This window comes from Castor canadensis, chromosome 16, assembly GCF_047511655.1.
Source record: "Castor canadensis chromosome 16, mCasCan1.hap1v2, whole genome shotgun sequence".
NCBI classification, from domain to species: domain Eukaryota; kingdom Metazoa; phylum Chordata; class Mammalia; order Rodentia; family Castoridae; genus Castor; species Castor canadensis.
This window is the reverse complement of record NC_133401.1, coordinates 68,680,328-68,698,567: the sequence shown is the minus strand read 5'-3', so window position 1 is coordinate 68,698,567 and position 18,240 is coordinate 68,680,328. Positions and strand designations below refer to the sequence as shown.

Below are 18,240 nucleotides of genomic sequence, written 5' to 3'. Positions count from 1 at the left end.
TTTGTGCAGTTTAAACATACTAATAAAAATCTACTGTTTCATTATTCAGTTACTTCTATTGTTCTATATTCAAGTTCACTGGTTGTAGCCCCTATCATTTCTACTGTACTATTAATATCATTCAATACATTTTTATTTCAGTTATAAAATGTGGCACTTTTTATAACTCCTTTATTGTAAGCTTTTCCATATTTTCATGTTTCAAAAGATATTTAATAATTTATTGAAGCATTTTTGTTATAGTTATTTAAAAATCCCTAATTCCAGAATCTGATTAATCTTGGTTTGGGCATCAGTCCATGGTTCTCAATGAAGTTGATAGTTTCCTGGCTGTTAGCATGATGGGTGATTTTTGTTCAAATATGGACATTTGGGCTATTATTTCAGAATTCCCTGGGTCCTGTTGAAAGCTTTTATTTAATCAATAGTTACCTAGGGTTAGTACTCAGGAATGGGTCTGCTATTGCCAGTTGTGGTTACAAAGACAATTTTTGAGCCTTTTAAATTTTTCATATACTTGAATAATTCGCTAATCTTAGGGTTCCTGCTGATTACTTCTAGTGCTGTCTGTAGAAATAGAATCTGTTTCCTTCTATTGAAACAGTTGAGACTCCCTATATTTCTAGGTGAGGTAGAAAAGACTCTGTCCCACAGGGACAAACAGTATTTCCTCTGATTTCTTGTCAGTGGAGCTGCTGCTCAATTTTTCTGCCAATACTACCAGGCCTACCTGATGTGAGTGATGGGGAGTGGGGAGGAGTGAGACTACCTAAGACAACTTCTATTGGTAGGTAATAGAGTGCTCAGTTTCAATCCTTGGTCTCTAGTCAATTTACCTTCCTTTTTCTCACTTCCAGAATTTCCCTATGGCTGCCTCTTATGTTATTTCTAGTGCTTAAATTTTTACTTAGAATCTCAGGGATAGTGATAGAGAGAAAGAGTAGAAAGAGAGAAGTGGGAAGGAGACGTCTACACTGTCTTATATGAACCCCCTTCCTTAGAACTTCCACCTTACATTTATCCATTTATTCCCTCAGTGGACAATTCATAAGGCTCTGTGCACCATTCAGTATCTGGGGAATGGCATGAAATGGAATATAAAATAAAATTTCTGTCAGGATTAGGGATATGGGCCATGACAAATGATGAAGTAGGTGTTAAATATTTAGGTGTGCTCATCTTAGTATCCCAAAACACAAATGGGAGAGATGGTAGGTTATCAAACAGCAAACCAGGCTGCCAAACCCTTAAAGAAAGGAGAAAAAGAAAAAAAAATCACCAATTCTGGAACAGTAGAATTGCAAGCTTAGTCGTTGTTAGTCCTTTAGTGTCCAGTCCAGTCTCTGTGCATCTCTTAGGCACGCTTGGAGCCCTCTATTGGCAGCCTGAGCAGGAGATGGTGGAGCAGCTATCTGGAAAGCCTGTAGAGCTGGGGCCCAATCTGCCCCAGGGGCGGGGATCCTGGCAGCATGGTGGATGTGGGTGACTCACGCCAGGCTTGTGCCTGTCCCAGTGGGGGAGGCTCCAGTCTTTCCACACGGAGGTGTAGCCTGGCAGGCTCTGATGGGCAGTGAGACGGAGGGGTCCAGTCATCCCACACATAGCTGGAGCTCAGCATTGCCTGAAGACCAGTGGGCTCCGGTGGGCGGGTATCCCGGCAAGCTGTGAGACCGGTTCCCACCTGGTTTCTGGTGTGGCCAGGGGGCAGGGATCCCGGTAGTTATGGGTCTGGCGGCGTGGCCGAGGGTCGGGAATCCCAGCTTAGTGTGGGTCTGGTGCGGGGCTGTGGCCAGGCGCAGTCCAAGGGATGGAGAGCCCGGCAGAACAGAGCAGCGGCTCTGCAGGCCTACTAGAGGGGAATTTGGCAGGCTGGCTGTTCTTTTATTAGATCATGGCGTGGAGATGCCTCCCATGATCTAAGGGTTTAGAGTGCCATATTTTTGGCTCTCCCTGGTGCTTTACCTCAGCAAGGCATGTCTCCAGCTTCTTGGCAGGGTCTCTGGTTCAGGAGCTCATGAGGTCTGTGGCTCTGCCTCTGTCAGCATCTTGGATCTCCATAGGAATATAATTTTTACTCAGAAAACTACTTTAACTCTACACACTATAATACATTGTGATTGAATTGCCATTCAGTTCTAAGAATTTTCTAATTACCATTGGACCTGTTCAATGATCCTATCTTTTATAAGTGCATTTAAATTTTTTCAAAATTATAATTTTAAACAATTTTATTGCAATTTAGCTTAATTTTATTTATTGTGATTACAGAGCATGTCTCAATGTCATGTCAATTCATCCTAGAAATTTTCTGACAACTTTTTTTTTGGTAATGCTAAGTCTTGAACTAAGGCAGAAGGATTGAAAGTTCAAGGCCAGCCTGGGCTACATAGCATGACCCTGTTGCAACAAACAAAAAGGAAAGAAATAAAAAACTTTTGGATTTCTGAGTAAGTCAATCTATCTAGATTTTATTTTTCTATCTAGACAGGTTCTTGCTAAGCAGGCATTCTATGACTTGAGCTACTCCACTAGCCCCTGAAAACCATTTTATGTACTTATAAATGGTGAAAATTTGAAAATGTTCCCTCTGTGTTTTAAATTAATGTTTTGGGGGCCAGTGTGTGTAGCTTAGTGGTAGAGTGCTTGCTTAGCATAACAGGGTCCTCAGTTTGATCCCCAACTATGTAAAATTTTTTTTGAGGTGCAGCCTTTTCATGATTATTAGTTCAGGCTGATTTATTTGCAATTCAAATTGTCAATACTCTTGTTAACTTTATGTTTACCTAATCACTATTGGAAGACACAATCTGCAGATTTTTCTATTTCCATGGATGTTTGCTTCATATGGTTAAACATATAAGGTTAAATTATATGAAAATGTTTATATTTCCCTGGTGAATTAACTTTTTTATTTATGAAATAATTCCATTTATACTAATTTTTCTTAAAACTTTTTGTGACACTAATATATCTCTTATGGTTTTCTTTGAATAATATTTTTCTCAAATATTCATTCTTCTTTATGTTTCAAAAATAATTCATGTGCTTTACTTTTTGTCTTATGGATTCAACAAATGGTAATTTTCATCCAGTCTGACAATTTTGTGTTTTAATTGGAGCCTCTTCAATTCTAATTTTGGACCATTTGGGTTAGCACTAATTGTTATATTACTTTCTAAATCATTAATGAAATTATATTTTTATTCTATTCTGTTTCATAGACTAATGACTTTTTATAAAAATGAGTAAGCAATATTTTTTCTTGATTCTAAATTTAGTTTTCTTAAGTTCTGTATATATTAAGTTTGGAGACGTGCTCCATGGAGTGATTTGTTTTAATGTATTTAATTATGCAAGGTGATCACTGTGTATCTCCATACATATGTATAGTGTACTTTGATCATATTTACCAATCCTTTTACCTCTGTCTTACTCTTTCTACCTTTTGTCCTACTTTAAAAAATAATTTTAATTGATTTTTTTATTCTATTTTCATACATAAATATACATATACATAGATCATAGTCCCACCCATCACACTCTTTTTTTCACCCTCCCCCTTCTTCTAGTTTTCCTCCTAAACAGTTCCCATGGGGGTGATCTTGTGGTGAAGAAAGTACTTAATTCTAATCCTAAGAATGGTAAGTCATTCTGTTTCCACCTAATCAAATATTTATGATTTTATTTTTATGCCTCATTTACTTTGACTTTCAAAACTAATCATTAAAATAAAACAATACTAAACAATTCAGGGATAATCTTTTCCTCCAAAGTGCTACATAGTACCTTCCCCTTTTTAACTCACTGTCTATCAGTATTCTGGATTTCATTTCTGGACCCTGGTCAGCAAGTAGCATGGAACATGATATGATCTCAGAATTTTCTTGAACCACAAGAGAGGTCTCCACATCAAACCAACCATGTGAGTCTTTATTCACTTTGGAGTCTGCAGGTAGTTCAAGTCCTTCTGAGTCTTTCCACTTCACTATGGGCTGGGATAACCAACCAGAGGACTGACAGAGTAGCTGGATGCCTCTACCAACATATCCCATAATAGAAATGAGAGGAGTTGAGCCCATGTATACAGAGTAAACAGAAAGGAGTAAAAACAAAGGTCACACCCCAAGGTCACAACTGTCCTAGGGTAGGTTCATGAAGCCCATCCACAAAACAACTTTCCCACCATTTCTTTTCTCTCTCTTACTCACATAAAAAGAATGAATGATGTCGTAGCTTCCATGAGGTCACATTTTATCACATAACTACATGTGAAAAAGTAAGGAGATGGAGAAGCATTCCAGACAATGGGGCAAGTACATACCATGGAGTCAAGAGCACATATGCCATACTTCTTTCAAGAAATACCCACCATCATGTGGTATTTCCAGATTGTAGTGTGCAAGAAAAGAAGATGTGAAATAAGATTTGAGACTAGCACAGGATCAGACTATAAGGTGAATATACTGACCCAAGGAATGTGGAGCATATCTTGTAAGCATTGTAGGTACTGAAGCCACTATAGTCCTATTGACTAGTTTCCATCAGGTGGTAGTTATGACTTGACTATTACCTTAGACAGCCATTCTGAAGCATCATGAAATAGGATTTCAGAGACTCCTAAAGTGAAGGGTAACCAGCCAGACACATCAGTGTCTCTCTTAGATGAGAGAAGAAAAGGGCAAGAGATGTGGAAGGATCTAAGAAAGGAGAGATAGACACAGGAATTGTTTGGGAGTTTGATTTGAAGGACCAGTTAGATCCAAGGAGGGATTAACCTAACTTCCATTTATAATTTGGACTTGTTACCGAGTTAACACCTATTTAATTATTTGTTATTACCAATCTCCCTACTCCAGACAGAAATGTTCATTCTGGGTGTTTCCCAGGTGTTGCTCAATTCACACAGCCTTTTATTTTTTTTTCCTTTTTCTTTTATTATTCATATGTGCATACAAGGCTTGGTTCATTTCTCCCCCCTGCCCCCACTCCCTCCCTTACCACCCACTCCACCCCCTCCTTCTCTACCCCACCCCCTCAAAACCCAGCAGAAACTATTTTGCCCTTATCTCTAATTTTGTTGAAGAGAGAGTATAGGCAATAATAGGAAGGAACAAGGTTTTTTCCTGATTGAGATAAGGATAGCTATACAGGAAGTTGACTCACATTAATTTCCTTTACGTGTGTGTTGCCTTCTAGGTTAATTCTTTTTGATCTCACCTTTTCTGTAGATCCTGGTCCCCTTTTCCTATTAGCCTCAGTTGCTTTTAAGGTATCTGCTTTAGTTTTCTGCGTTAAGGGCAGCAAATGCTAGCTAATTATTTAGCTGTCTTACCTATCCTCATACCTCCCTTGTGTGCTCTCGCTTTTATCATGTGCTCAAAGTCCAATCCCCTTGTTGTGTTTGCCCTTGATCTAATGTCTGCATATGAGGGAGAACATACAATTTTTGTTCTTTTGGGCCAGGCTGACCTCACTCAGAATGATGTTCTCCAATTCCATCCATTTACCAGAGAATGATAACATTTCATTCTTCTTCATGGCTGCATAAAATTCCATTGTGTATAGATACCACATTTTCTTAATCCATTTGTCAGTGGTGGGGCATCTTGGCTGTTTCCATAACTTGGCTATTGTGAATAGTGCCGTAATAAACATGGGTGTGCAGATGCCTCTGGAGTAACCTGTGTCACAGTCTTTTGGGTATATCCCCAAGAGTAGTATTGCTAGATCAAATGGTAGATCAATGTTGAGTGTTTTAAGTGCCCTTCAAATTTTTTTTCCAGAGTGGTTGTACTAGTTTAAATTCCCACCAACAGTGTATGAGGGTTCATTTTTCCCCGCATTCTCGCCAACACCTGTTGTTCGTAGTGTTGCTAATGATGGCTATTCTAACAGGGGTGAGTTGGAATCTTAGCATGGTTTTAATTTGCATTTCCTTTATTGCTAGAGATGGTGAGCATTTTTTCATGTGTTTTTTAGCCATTTGAATTTCCTCTATTGAGAAACTTCTGTTTAGTTCACTTGCCCATTTCTTTATTGGTTCATTAGTTTTGGGAGAATTTAGTTTTTTAAGTTCCCTATATATTCTGGTTATCAGTCCTTTGTCTGATATGTAACTGGCAAATATTTTCTCCCACTCTGTGGGTGGTCTCTTCAGTTTAGAGACCACTTCTTTTGATGAGCAGAAGCTTTTTAGTTTTATGAGATCCCATTTATCTATGCTATCTCTTAGTTGCTGTGCTGCTGGGGTTTCATTGAGAAAGTTGTTGCCTATACCTACTAACTCCAGAGTATTTCCTACTCTTTCCTGTATCACCTTTAGAGTTTGTGGTCTGATATTAAGATCCTTGATCCATTTTGAGTTAATATTGGTATAGGGTGATACACATGGATTTAGTTTCAGTTTTTTGCAGACAGCTAACCTGTTTTCCCAGCAGTTTTTATTGAACAGGCTGCCATTTCTCCATCGTATATTTTTACCTCCTTTGTCAAAGACAAGTTGGTTATAGTTGTGTGGCTTCATATCTGAGTCCTCTATTCTGTTCCACTGGTCTTCATGTCTGTTTTTGTGCCAGTACCATGCTGTTTTTATTGTTATTGCTTTGTCATATAGTTTGAAGTCAGGTATCATGATACCTCCAGCATTGTTGTTTTGACTGAGTATTGCCTTGGCTATTTGTGGTCTCTTGTGTTTCCATATAAATTTCACAGTAGATTTTTCAATCTCTTTAATGAATATCATTGGAATTTTGATGGGAATTGCATTAAACATGTAGATTACTTTTGGGAGTATAGACATTTTTACTATGTTGATTCTACCAATCCATGAGCATGGGAGATCTCTCCACTTTCTGTAGTCTTCCTCAATCTCTTTCTTCAGAAGTGTATAGTTTTCCTTGTAGAAGTCATTCACATCTTTTGTTAGGTTTACACCTAGGTATTTGATTTTTTTTTGAGGCTACTGTAAATGGAATTGTTTTCATACATTCTTTTTCCGTTTGCTCATTGTTAGTGTATAGAAATGCTAATGATTTTTCTATGTTGATTTTATATCCTGCTACCTGGCTGTAGCTATTGATGATGTCTAGGAGCTTCTGAGTTGAGTTTTTTGGGTCCTTAAGGTACAGGATCATGTCATCTGCAAATAGGGATATTTTGACAGTTTCTTTACCTATTTGAATTCCTTTTATTCCTTCTTCTTGCCTAATTGCTCTGGCTAGGAATTCCAGGACTATGTTGAATAGGAGTGGAGATAGTGGGCATCCTTGTCTGGTTCCTGATTTTACAGGGAATGGTTTCAGTTTTTCTCCATTAAGTATATTGCTGGCTGTAGGTTTGTCATACATAGCTTTTATAATGTTGAGGTACTTTCCTTCTATTCCTAGTTTTCTTAGAGCTTTTATCATGAAATGGTGTTGGATCTTATCAAAGGCTTTTTCTGCATCAATTGAGATGATCAAGTGGTTTTTGTCTTTGCTTCTGTTAATGTGGTTTATTACATTTATTGATTTTCGTATGTTGAACCACCCCTGCATCCCTGGGATGAAGTCTACTTGATCGTGGTGAATAATCTTTTTGATGTGTTGTTGAATTCAGTTTGCCATTATTTTGTTGACGATTTTTGCGTCAGTGTTCATTAAGGAGATGGGCCTATAGTTCTCCTTTTTGGAGGTGTCTTTGCATGGTTTTGGGATAAGTGTAATACTGGCTTCATAAAATGTGTTTGGCAGTTTTCCTTCCCTTTCTATTTCGTGGAACAGTTTAAGGACGGTTGGAATCAGTTCTTCTTTAAAGGTCAGATAGAATTCAGCAGAGAATCCATCAGGTCCTGGACTTTTCTTTTTGGGGAGACTCTTGATTGCTGCTTCAATTTCATTCTGTGTTATAGACCTATTCAGGTGATTAATTTCCTCTTGGTTCAGTTTTGGATGATCATATGTATATAGAAATCTGTCCATTTCTTTTAGATTTTCAAATTTATTTGAATATAGGTTCTCAAAGTAGTCTCTGATGATTTCCTGGACTTCCATGGGGTTTGTTGTTATCTCCCCTTTGCATTCCTGTTTCTACTAATTTGGGTTTTTTTCTCTCCTCATTTTAGTCAGGTTTGCCAGGGGTCTATCGATCTTGTTTATTTTTTCATAGAACCAACTTTTTGTTTCATTAATTCTTTGTATGGTTTTTTTGGTTTCTATTTCGTTGATTTCAGCTCTTATTTTTATTATTTCTCTCCTTCTATTTGTTTTGGGATTTGCTTGTTCTTGTTTTCTAGGACTTTAAGATGTATCATTAGGTTATTGATTTGGGATCTTTCAGTCTTTTTAATATATGCACTCATGGCTATAAACTTTCCTCTCCAGACTGCCTTAGCTGTGTCCCATAGGTTCCAGTAGGTTGTGTTTTCATTTTCATTGACTTCCAGGAACTTTTTAATTTCCTCTTTTATTTCATCAATGATCCATTGTTCATTAAGTAATGAGTTATTGAGTTTCCAGCTGTTTGCATGTTTTTTGTCTTTACTTTTGTTGTTGAGTTCTACTTTTACTGCACTGTGATCAGATAGTATGCATGGTATTATTTGTATTTTCTTATATTTGCTGAGACTTGCTTTGTGCCCTAGGATATGACCTATTTTGGAGAAGGTTCCATGGGCTGCTGAGACGAATGTACATTGTGTAGAAGTTGGATGAAATGTTCTGTAGACATCAAGTAGGTCCATTTGATCTATTGTATATTTTAGATCTTGGATTTCTTTATTGATTTTTTTATTTGGATGACCTATCTATTGATGATAATGGGGTGTTAAAGTCTCCCACAACCACCATGTTGGCCTTAATATATGCTTTAAGTCTTTCAGGGTATGTTTGATGAAATTGGGTGTTTTTTCCCCTTTTATTAGTATGGAATGTCCTTCTTTATCTTATTTGATCAAATGTAGATTTGAAGTCTACTTTGTCAGATAAGTATTGCTACTCCTGCCTGTTTTCGGGGGCCATTGGCTTGGTAAATCTTCTTCCAGCCTTTGCTTACTTCTGTCGGTGAGATGGGTCTCCTGTAAGCAACAAATTTTTGGATCTTCCCTTTTAATCCATTTCGTCAAGCAGTGCCTTTTGATGAGTGAATTAAGTCCGTTAACATTAAGTGTTAGTACTGATAGGTATGTGGTGATTCCTGTCATTTAGTTGTCTTAGTTGTTTGAAGGTTTGATTGTGTGTACCTAAGTTGAGGTTACTCTCTACTGTCTTGCTTTTTCTTTTCCTGTAGTTTGGTGCTGCCTGTCTTTTCATGATTAAGTTGGGTTTCACTTTCTGTGTGCAGAATCCCTTGAAGAATCCTTTGTAGTGGTGGCTTTGTGGTCACATATTGTTTTAGTTTCTGCTTATCATGGAAGACTTTTATTGCTCCATCTATTTTGAATGTTAGTTTTGCTGGGTAGAGTATCCTGGGGTGGAAGTTATTTTCATTCAGTGCCTGGAAGATCTCACCCCACGCTCTTCTTGCTTTTAATGTTTCTGTTGAGAAGTCTGCTGTGATTTTGATGGGTTTACCTTTGTATGTTACTTGTTTTTTCTCTTTTACAGCCTTCAATATTCTTTCCCTAGTTTCTGAACTTGTTTTAATGATGATATGTCGTGGGGTAGTTCTATTTTGATCTGGTCTGTTTGGTGTCCTGGAAGCGTCTTGCATCTGTATGGCAATATCTTTCTCTAGATTTGGGAAATTTTCTGTTATTATTTTGTTGAATAGATTATGCATTCCCTTCACTTGCACCTCTTCTCCTTCTTCGATGCCCATGATTCTCAAGTTTGGTCTTTTGATGGAGTCAGTGAGTTCTTGCATTTTCTTTTCACAGGTCTTGAGTTGTTTTGTTCCTTTAATTACCATTTCATCTTCAAGTTCTGAGATTCTGTCTTCTGTTTGTTCTATTCTGCTGGATTGGCCTTCCATTTTGTTTTGAATTTCTGTTACGCTCTTTTTTCTGAGTTTTTCCATATCCTGGGTGGTTTCCTCTTTCATGTTGTCTATTTTTGTCCTGAGATCATTTATCTGTTTATTCATCATGTTCTCTGTTTCACTTTGGTGTTTATACAGTGCTTCTATGGTTTCCTTTATTTCTTCTTTTGCTTTTTCAAATTCTCTATTTTTGTTGTCTTGGAATTTCTTGAGTGTCTCCTGTACATTTTGGTTGACCCTATCCAGTATCATCTCTATAAAATTCTAATTGAGTACCTGTAGTATGTCTTCTTTTAAATTATTCTTTTGGGCTTCATTGGATCTTTTGGCATAGTTTATCTTCATTTTTGTTGGAGTCTGGATCTGAGTATCTGTTTTCTTCATTCCCCTCTGGTTCTTGTACTAATTTTTTGCTGTGGGGAAACTGGTTTCCCTGTTTTTTCTGTCTTCCCATCATTGTCTTTGGTGTTGTTACTGTCCCTGTACTGTGTGCAATTAAGTATTTTCCAGCTTGTAATTATAACAATGGTGATATTTAGAATGGATGGGTGAGCGGAGATGGAAAGCAAGAAGTTAAAGAAAGGGGAAAAACAAATAAACAGACAAGAAGGAGAAAACATAACAAGGAATCAGACAAGAAAGTTTCAAAGGTATAAACAGGGAGCATTAGTGTACTAATCAACAGTAAGCTTGTCCGCATCTTCCCAAGCCGTCTGGGCATGGGCAACTGGTGGCCTGGGGGCCCTCCTTGTTTCTCCATTTAACGTGAAGTGGAGATTCTCTGCACCGGCTGGAGGTGTGGAGGGGTCAAAGTTTTGCCTCTTTTTGATGATTTTGCCTGCAAAGTGTGTCTCCAGCATTTCGCCAAGATTTCACTATAGGAGGCTTGCTTTTTGCTTCTCCCTCTATTCGCCATCTTGGAATCCTGACATTGTTTTTTAAATAAAAAATATTTTTAGTTTCTTGTAAACCTACATTGTCTGAAAATAAAATGCTTATTGGAAAAATTTGATTCCCGTCCTTATCTAACTGGAAATTCCAGGAGAGTCTGGTCAGCTCTTCCTGCCTTGAGTGCCACCGTTTAAATTTTATAGTTACCTTTTGTTATCTTGGTGAGAGATTTGCTCTTTTAATTATTTGTGAACCTGCTTCTCATGTCTTATTAGATGTTTGTTTTCAAAGATGCCTCCCTGTCTCCTTTATCTAAGATAATGGCAGCTGCATTTTATTATCTGGGTGAGGCCAGATGTTTTACTTCTTTGAGGAGCTTCCTCCCCATGTCTCCTTAGATACTTACCTTTAAAGATGCCTTCCTGTCTCCCTTACCTAAGGTAAAGTCACTTATGTTATTTCTCTCCCTCACACTTCCATGCAAAACACGAACAATTTTTGGAATCTTCTGATCAGAGACTGCATGAGCCTACAACACACTCCAAGTCAAAGCTGACCAATGACCTACCCAAAATTGAGCTCAGATATTGACTAATCAAGGCCACACAACCTCTGAAAGTTTCAGTCTCTCTTTTGCATGGAGGACCTGGCACCGACTAGTCAGGACCAGACGCTCTTTGTAAGTTTATTTGCATGACATAATCTGGATGGGAACCATTGGCCAGAATTTTTCCTATAGAGGATATCCCTTTTCCTTTATTCAGGAACAGGCCTGAATTGCTCTTGGTCAGAAGTTAACCTTCCTCTTAGCTCCAATAGATGTCCTAAGAAAAGCCTTGCCTGTATACATTTGGGTATAATCTTGTTTATACCATTTCTGGATGTAAGAACCTGGCTCTGGTAACACTGGCTCTTGAGTCTCATTAAGGCAGGTTGGCTATAGAGATTTTTTGGGATTCTGGTCTGCTGTGCCATGAGGCATGGCTTTTCCCAGTGCATTTCATGCTAAACCCTTCATCTCAGCCCAACGATATCCCTTACAGTTGTAAATTCTAAAGATTATAAGACAGAATACCTTGAGGCCATTCCTCCCCACTGTCCTTTACCTCTCAGGTAAAAGCATTTTGCTTGAAACATGAACATTGATTGCACCTCATTCATGTAATTTAAATACTTGAGAGTTAGTTTGAGTGCATGGACAGAGTAAATCAAAATTGTCAATCACCATAGCACATCTCACAGAGACCACCCAGATTTTCCCCACCATTTGTCTTTTGAATTTATAAAAGGCGTTTTGGACAAAGAACAGCTCAAGCTTCTATCCCACCTGGCCAGAGTCCATCACTGATTTCTCTCTGATAAATTTCCCTTACTTCTAATAAACTTTACTACATTTATGTGTCTGGTTTGGATTCTTTCCACACAGGACATAAGAGGCTAGACATCTTCTGACTGCAGCTTTCCAGAGACTACCCATCCAGTAACAGTTATGGGTCTAAAATTAAAGAAGAGTAATGGAATGAGGAGTAGTGCCGAGGAGAATCAGTGCTGTGTTTCATGGAAAATGCCTGATGGGAGGTCATTACCATTTCCTCAGGCAATGCAGAAAGAAGTGAGTATATACTTGTGTGACTGTGTTGGGAGGTTGATAGCACTAGGGATGAGGAGGACACCACCACTAAAGGTGGGATGCTGCTGCCACTGGGGAGGTGGAAACTTCTTCCACTGGAGAAAAAGATTTATCAGAGTTTAGGAACTCAATGTCCCCAGCTTCATCAGCGTCTTCCTATAAATTCCCATTCCTAATGATAAGGTCCCATTCTTTCCTAGTCAATGCCCCCTCACTTTAACAGTAGACATTATGTGAGACTGGGAGTTTATCTTACATTGTAATTAAGTTGATCATGGAAGGAATTTCTGTTTTTCAGAGCACATATAAAAGCTCTCGGGTCATTTATATAATGATTGATTTGAACCACTGAGCTCTTTCTTGCACTACTTTTTCAAGCAGCCAATGTCATTTTCTTTGCTATTTTTCACAGTTTTTTATGGTTGTACTGGGGTTGGAACTCAGGGCTTCATTCTCACAAAGCAGGCACTCTACTAATTGAACCACAGCTCCAGTCCTAACTTTTTGGTTTTTTTCAAAAAATTTTAAAGATCAGAAAGTCATTCAGATCTTCTCTTAACAAAACTTCATTAGAATCAGTCAATGCAAACACTTTGCAAATCTCTATTGCTAGATCATGCCATGAACATCAGTGCTTTTTTTACTACTGGAAATAGATTTGGTATCATTTTAAAATCAAGTTATATTAGAGAGTTCCAAAACACTAGAAACAATTCAGAAAGTATCCTTAATTTTCCGTTCTTCTAGAACCACTCTTGGTACTAAAATCTGTATAAGTCAGCATTCTCTAGAGAAGCACTATATATAAACAGCATATCTATGAGAAATGGTTCATGATGTTACAGAGGCTGAAATGTCCCATGATCTATCCACTATAAACTGAAGACTCAGAGTATCCAGTGGTATAATTCCAGTCTGAGTCTGGAAAGCATATAAACTAGAATAGACACTAAAATTGTAAATCCCATTCCAAAGGAGAAGGTTGATGTTCCAGCTAGGCAGGAAGTAAAAGGGGAGGAGTCCTTATTCCTTTGTCTATTGTTCTATTCAACCTTCAATAGATCAAATGATTCTCACACAAGAAAGAGAAATCTTTACTGAGTCCACAGATTCAAATGCTATCATCTGGAAATACACTCAAGGACAGACACAGAAGTAACGCTTAATCTGGGTACCTTGTGGTGCAATCCAGTTGACATATAAAATTGTGATCAAAAGCTATGCATGCCAAACTGATGACCTTCTCAAGACTCCTTGGGAAACAAAAGTAAATATCTCCATACATAAAGCAGCTACATAACTGCCTGGTCTACACTAACTAATAAACCTCTCCCTTTCTTCCTATTTCTTTTTTTAAAAATAGCTGCCTTTATTTTATGAGAGGGAAAATTTAAATATTTCAAGAAAAAAGAAATTCATTATGCATGCAATACATCATCTAGTCAAAGATCTTGATATAGAATTGGTGTCCTATAATTTCTTGCCTTTAATAAATAAATGAATATTTCTTTTTAATAAAGGTGAAAATTACCCATATTAAGCATAATGTAAATAAACCTCATTAATTTAATAACTGCCACTTCAGAGCATAAAAGCTTGTGAGTTTTGTATGTTTCACATTTCTTAAATACTGCCGTAATAATTATTAACTAAGATAATTGGAAAGCATAATAATGAATACTATTTGATTTTACACCAAAAATTGTATCTTAATCATCAAGTTAAAGACATAGCAAGAAAACAATGACATTATCACTTGACCACCCACAAATAGTCAATGCTAGAGAGAGAGGAAAGATGAATTCAGTTCCCCACAGTTGATGAAATTGCTTTTATTCCAGGGACCTCTTTTCTTATCTTTCTACACTGGTCAGTATTGACTGCTTTTTATCATGAACTGGTGAAACACAGACATGGACCTCTGGACTTATGAGGCTCTAATTGATGTCTGACCTTGAATGTGATGAGTTATACTGCCTGATATTATTATTGTTCCAATTCTGTATTAACAGCATAAATCACACTCAATAGTAATTCATTGTCCTTGAATAGATTGGGTTTTCCTTCCTTCCTTCCTTTCTCTCTTTCTTATTTTTTTTTAGAAAGAATCTTGCTGTAGAGTCTAGGCTGACCTCAAACTCATCATCCTCATACCTCTGTCTTCCAATTGCTGGGAATCAGGTGTGTCCCACAGTAACTGGTGAATATATCCTTAAATATGATTTACTCAAATTTCATTTAGTAATGTTCTATTCATGTTCTTTGGGGACATGAATCTGTAGTTCTGTTTTCTATTTCTATAATGTCTTTGGCTATTTTGGTATTGTTAATGTGGATCTTGTAGAATAAGTTAGGAAATGCTCACTCCTCTTGAATTCTTCTGCCTGGCACAGAAATAAATGCTTAATACTTACACCATAAGTTATTTGAAAATTATTTTAATGTGAGATAGAGGTCATTTAGGGTAAATGCACTTTATGAATACATCATTGGCAAACACAATGCCATTGAAAAAAATGCAAGCATAATTCACATTCATTTTCTCTTTATACTTCATTGTGATTCTTACTGTCTCCAACTAACAAGGAAAGAGTATAAGAAGTTGTGACTCATCCAAGATCTCTTAGGTGGATGGAGTTTTCACAAACTAAAACCAATGTCTAACATCTTCACTATACAGCTCAAGAAAGACATGATCGCTGACATGGATGGACCAGTCCTCTTTCCTGAAACCCATCTCTGTAAGCTGTGCAGGGTTCTGGGTCTGGGAAAGAAACCTTAGTACCTAAAGGAGAGTGTGAAGTGTGACTCTTTTGGGACATATTCCTGCAGATGAAAGGAATGGATGTTTTGATAGAAGGTTTAATTTTCCATGTGGGAGGGTCTGGAGACAATTTGAAAAAAAGCTTATTTCTCTGAGACACTGCACATATGACAATGGGAGCTACATTTTTCACCTCATATGCATTACGCTGGATGTAGGGCCCGAGTAACCCTTCAGACTGATGTGTCAGAGTGTAAATGACTGACTGATCATCTGTATTAAAGAGTGAGAGTGTCCCACCTCATAGTCCAGGAAGACACCTACTTGTGTGGGATTGACACTTAGGGAGAGACGGATTCTGTTGGGATTGTTTACAAAATACTAATTTTCTGTTTCTTGTCCAAGGATCCAGTACCCATTAATTGGATTCAAATTCACATACTGCTTCCTCCTGTCTGTGCTTATCCTCACACACTTCCCCGCATGACATTTTACTGTGTCCAACCATCACTTACCAGGTATGCTTCCCTACTCAGAAACCCCAAGAAGCCACCACACATTCTCAAAGGTCTCTTCTCCAAGTAGGAAACACACTGAGGAATATCCTTATAAGATACAGTTTTCACATCAGAAATGTGGAGCTGGAGTGGAGCTGTGTCTGGGGTCAGCTTCGACTTCACTAGTCACATTAGGGAAAGGAGAAAGGGAATATGTTACTGTGAGGGACAGGAACTTGAACTAGGCCCAGAGGTTACTCTGCCTTCTAGAACATACTCAGGATGGTATTAGGTGAGGTCTAGGAGATGTGTCAATTACAAACTATCTTTCCAGATCCTTTCCTCATCTGTAGTACAATCTGGAGCCTCGTTAACACTGAAAGTCTGGGAGGTCATGCTTATGTATCACCCTAACCCCACCATGCTCCCTAAATATACATTCATTATTTGTTTCATGATACCTCAAAGGACTATTCAATTTCTTCCCATCTATCCATTCCTGTCCACTTTACTTAATTTTCCATCAGTTCAGCACCCTGTCTAGTCACTAGTGCCTTTAATTTCCTATAACTTTGTCTGTGATCTCTACCCTGACTGATTTTTCATACTAGATCTGGACTGAGAATTATGTCTGGAGGGAGGTGCACCATGGGGTGAATCACAGATTCATCATATGCAGATCATGTGGCCTTCAATATCACTCAGAAACCCCCCATCTGTCACTCATCAGCTCCCTCTCCTATGCCCATCCAAGGCTCTGTTCCACTGCCACCCTGTCATCCCTTGGTACTTACATGTTTGCAGGCTCTGTCCATTCTGAAAACAAGCAGACAGAGCAGGCATGTCATTACTTACGTGGAGAGCAGGAGACAGGGAGAGGAGAGAGACCAAGGTGACTGCAATTTTGGGGACACAGATTCACCACAAATCTGCTGAGACCAATAAGACCTCTTTTCAAAACATGTCTCACCCAGTATTTACTGAGAATTTCAGAGTCTCAACAACTTTGAAGCCCATCACAAGGTTCCCATTTTAGGGATCCATGGGCCTCAGGTGAGTTCATAAACTCATGGATATAAAAGGAAGAGACAAATGGAGGGTGAGGAGGAATGGCTTTACTTACCCTCCTGCCTGTGATACTCTTTCCAATCTGAAACCAAAAACAGAAGAGAAGCAAATCAGAGAACAGGGCCACCGGAAGTAAGTGAGAGGAAGGTTCTGCAAGTGACAATGCTCTTACTGAGTTTTTCCTTGATTTTCTCTGAAAGAGAAAGCAGAATATTCAGTAGTGATTCAAGCCTGGATAAAGGCTCAACTAATCAAGGGAGAGGTGGAAGATACCACATAGATTCCTCAGCATTCTGGGTTCACATGCCCTCAGAGTTCTCACCAAATCTACTGTTCTACTGCATGAAATGTAAAAATAGGCAAAATTTATAGACTGCTGTAGAATGTTTCCATACCTAGATTTCCATCCTAAAGCCAAAATACTTTGGTTTCTCTTTAGATCATAGAAATGTTATCTCTTTTACAAACACTCCTAAATATCTAAGGATTGCTTTCTTATTAACAAATGGTGAAAGCAAACCAACTGCTGTCATGTCTCAACCTTTCTGCCCAGGGTTAAACACAGTTGGGAACATATGGCCAAACCACCTAGGCCTCAGGAGAACTGTGTGTGGAAGGGTCAAAACATAAGATACACTTTTTTTCCAAATATTCCCTGAAACACAAACAGAGCATTTAGGGTTCAACATAGTAATGTATAAGCTACAAAACCAAACATGCCTCACAACTAAGGTGGGACAAGCTGGGAGTCTGAATGACAGGGTTTCTCCTAGAACTCTCCTGTGCCAAATTCCCAGTCCCTGTACTGAGCAATTCTATCTGGAATCAAGCAAAATATGAGAATCATTCACACTGCAGAGATGGATGGACCTCTCGAATCTTGTGGTTGTAATAATGGATGATATCAGGGAGAAGTAGACTGAGTTGGGGAGGTGGGATTTTGGCATGCACCCTCAGAGGGGAATATAGTCTCCAAAAAGGAGAAAATTGACTCTTGGGGATGAAAACTATTCTTGAGGCTGAATATTACCTCATCTTGTCCACTTTAACTTCTACGCACCTACACATACACATTCTTTTCAAATATAGTGGACTCTTTTTTAAGAAGACTTGGTGTCATCCTCAGAAATATTTATCAGCCTTGTAGCTTCTGAAAAATCATTCTTTCCTTACATCTGGAAAACGCAGGAAAAGCCTGGTAATACACAGAGGAGGATGAGAACTAATCTCTGTGGTCAAGGTGATGCAACTCTTGATCCCAAAGCTGTCACCTTCCTTTCTTCCTCCCTCACTTACCTAAGGATTTGCAGAATGGATATAAATAACTACAGCAAAGGCAGCAATGCAGTTCTCTGGTATAATAAAAGTCACTAAACTGTGTGAAGTCTGGAAAAATGCCTCTGAAAAACAGTGTGAGAACTCTTAATGTGTGTTTA

At 38.3% G+C, this 18,240-nt stretch overlaps 1 pseudogene; it reads right to left on the bottom strand.

Annotated features, from left to right (window-relative positions):
- Positions 1 to 1,589: 1,589 nt before the first annotated feature.
- The window catches only part of LOC109679895 (butyrophilin-like protein 8), a 31,399-nt pseudogene continuing 14,748 nt past the window's right edge, over positions 1,590 to 18,240 (bottom strand).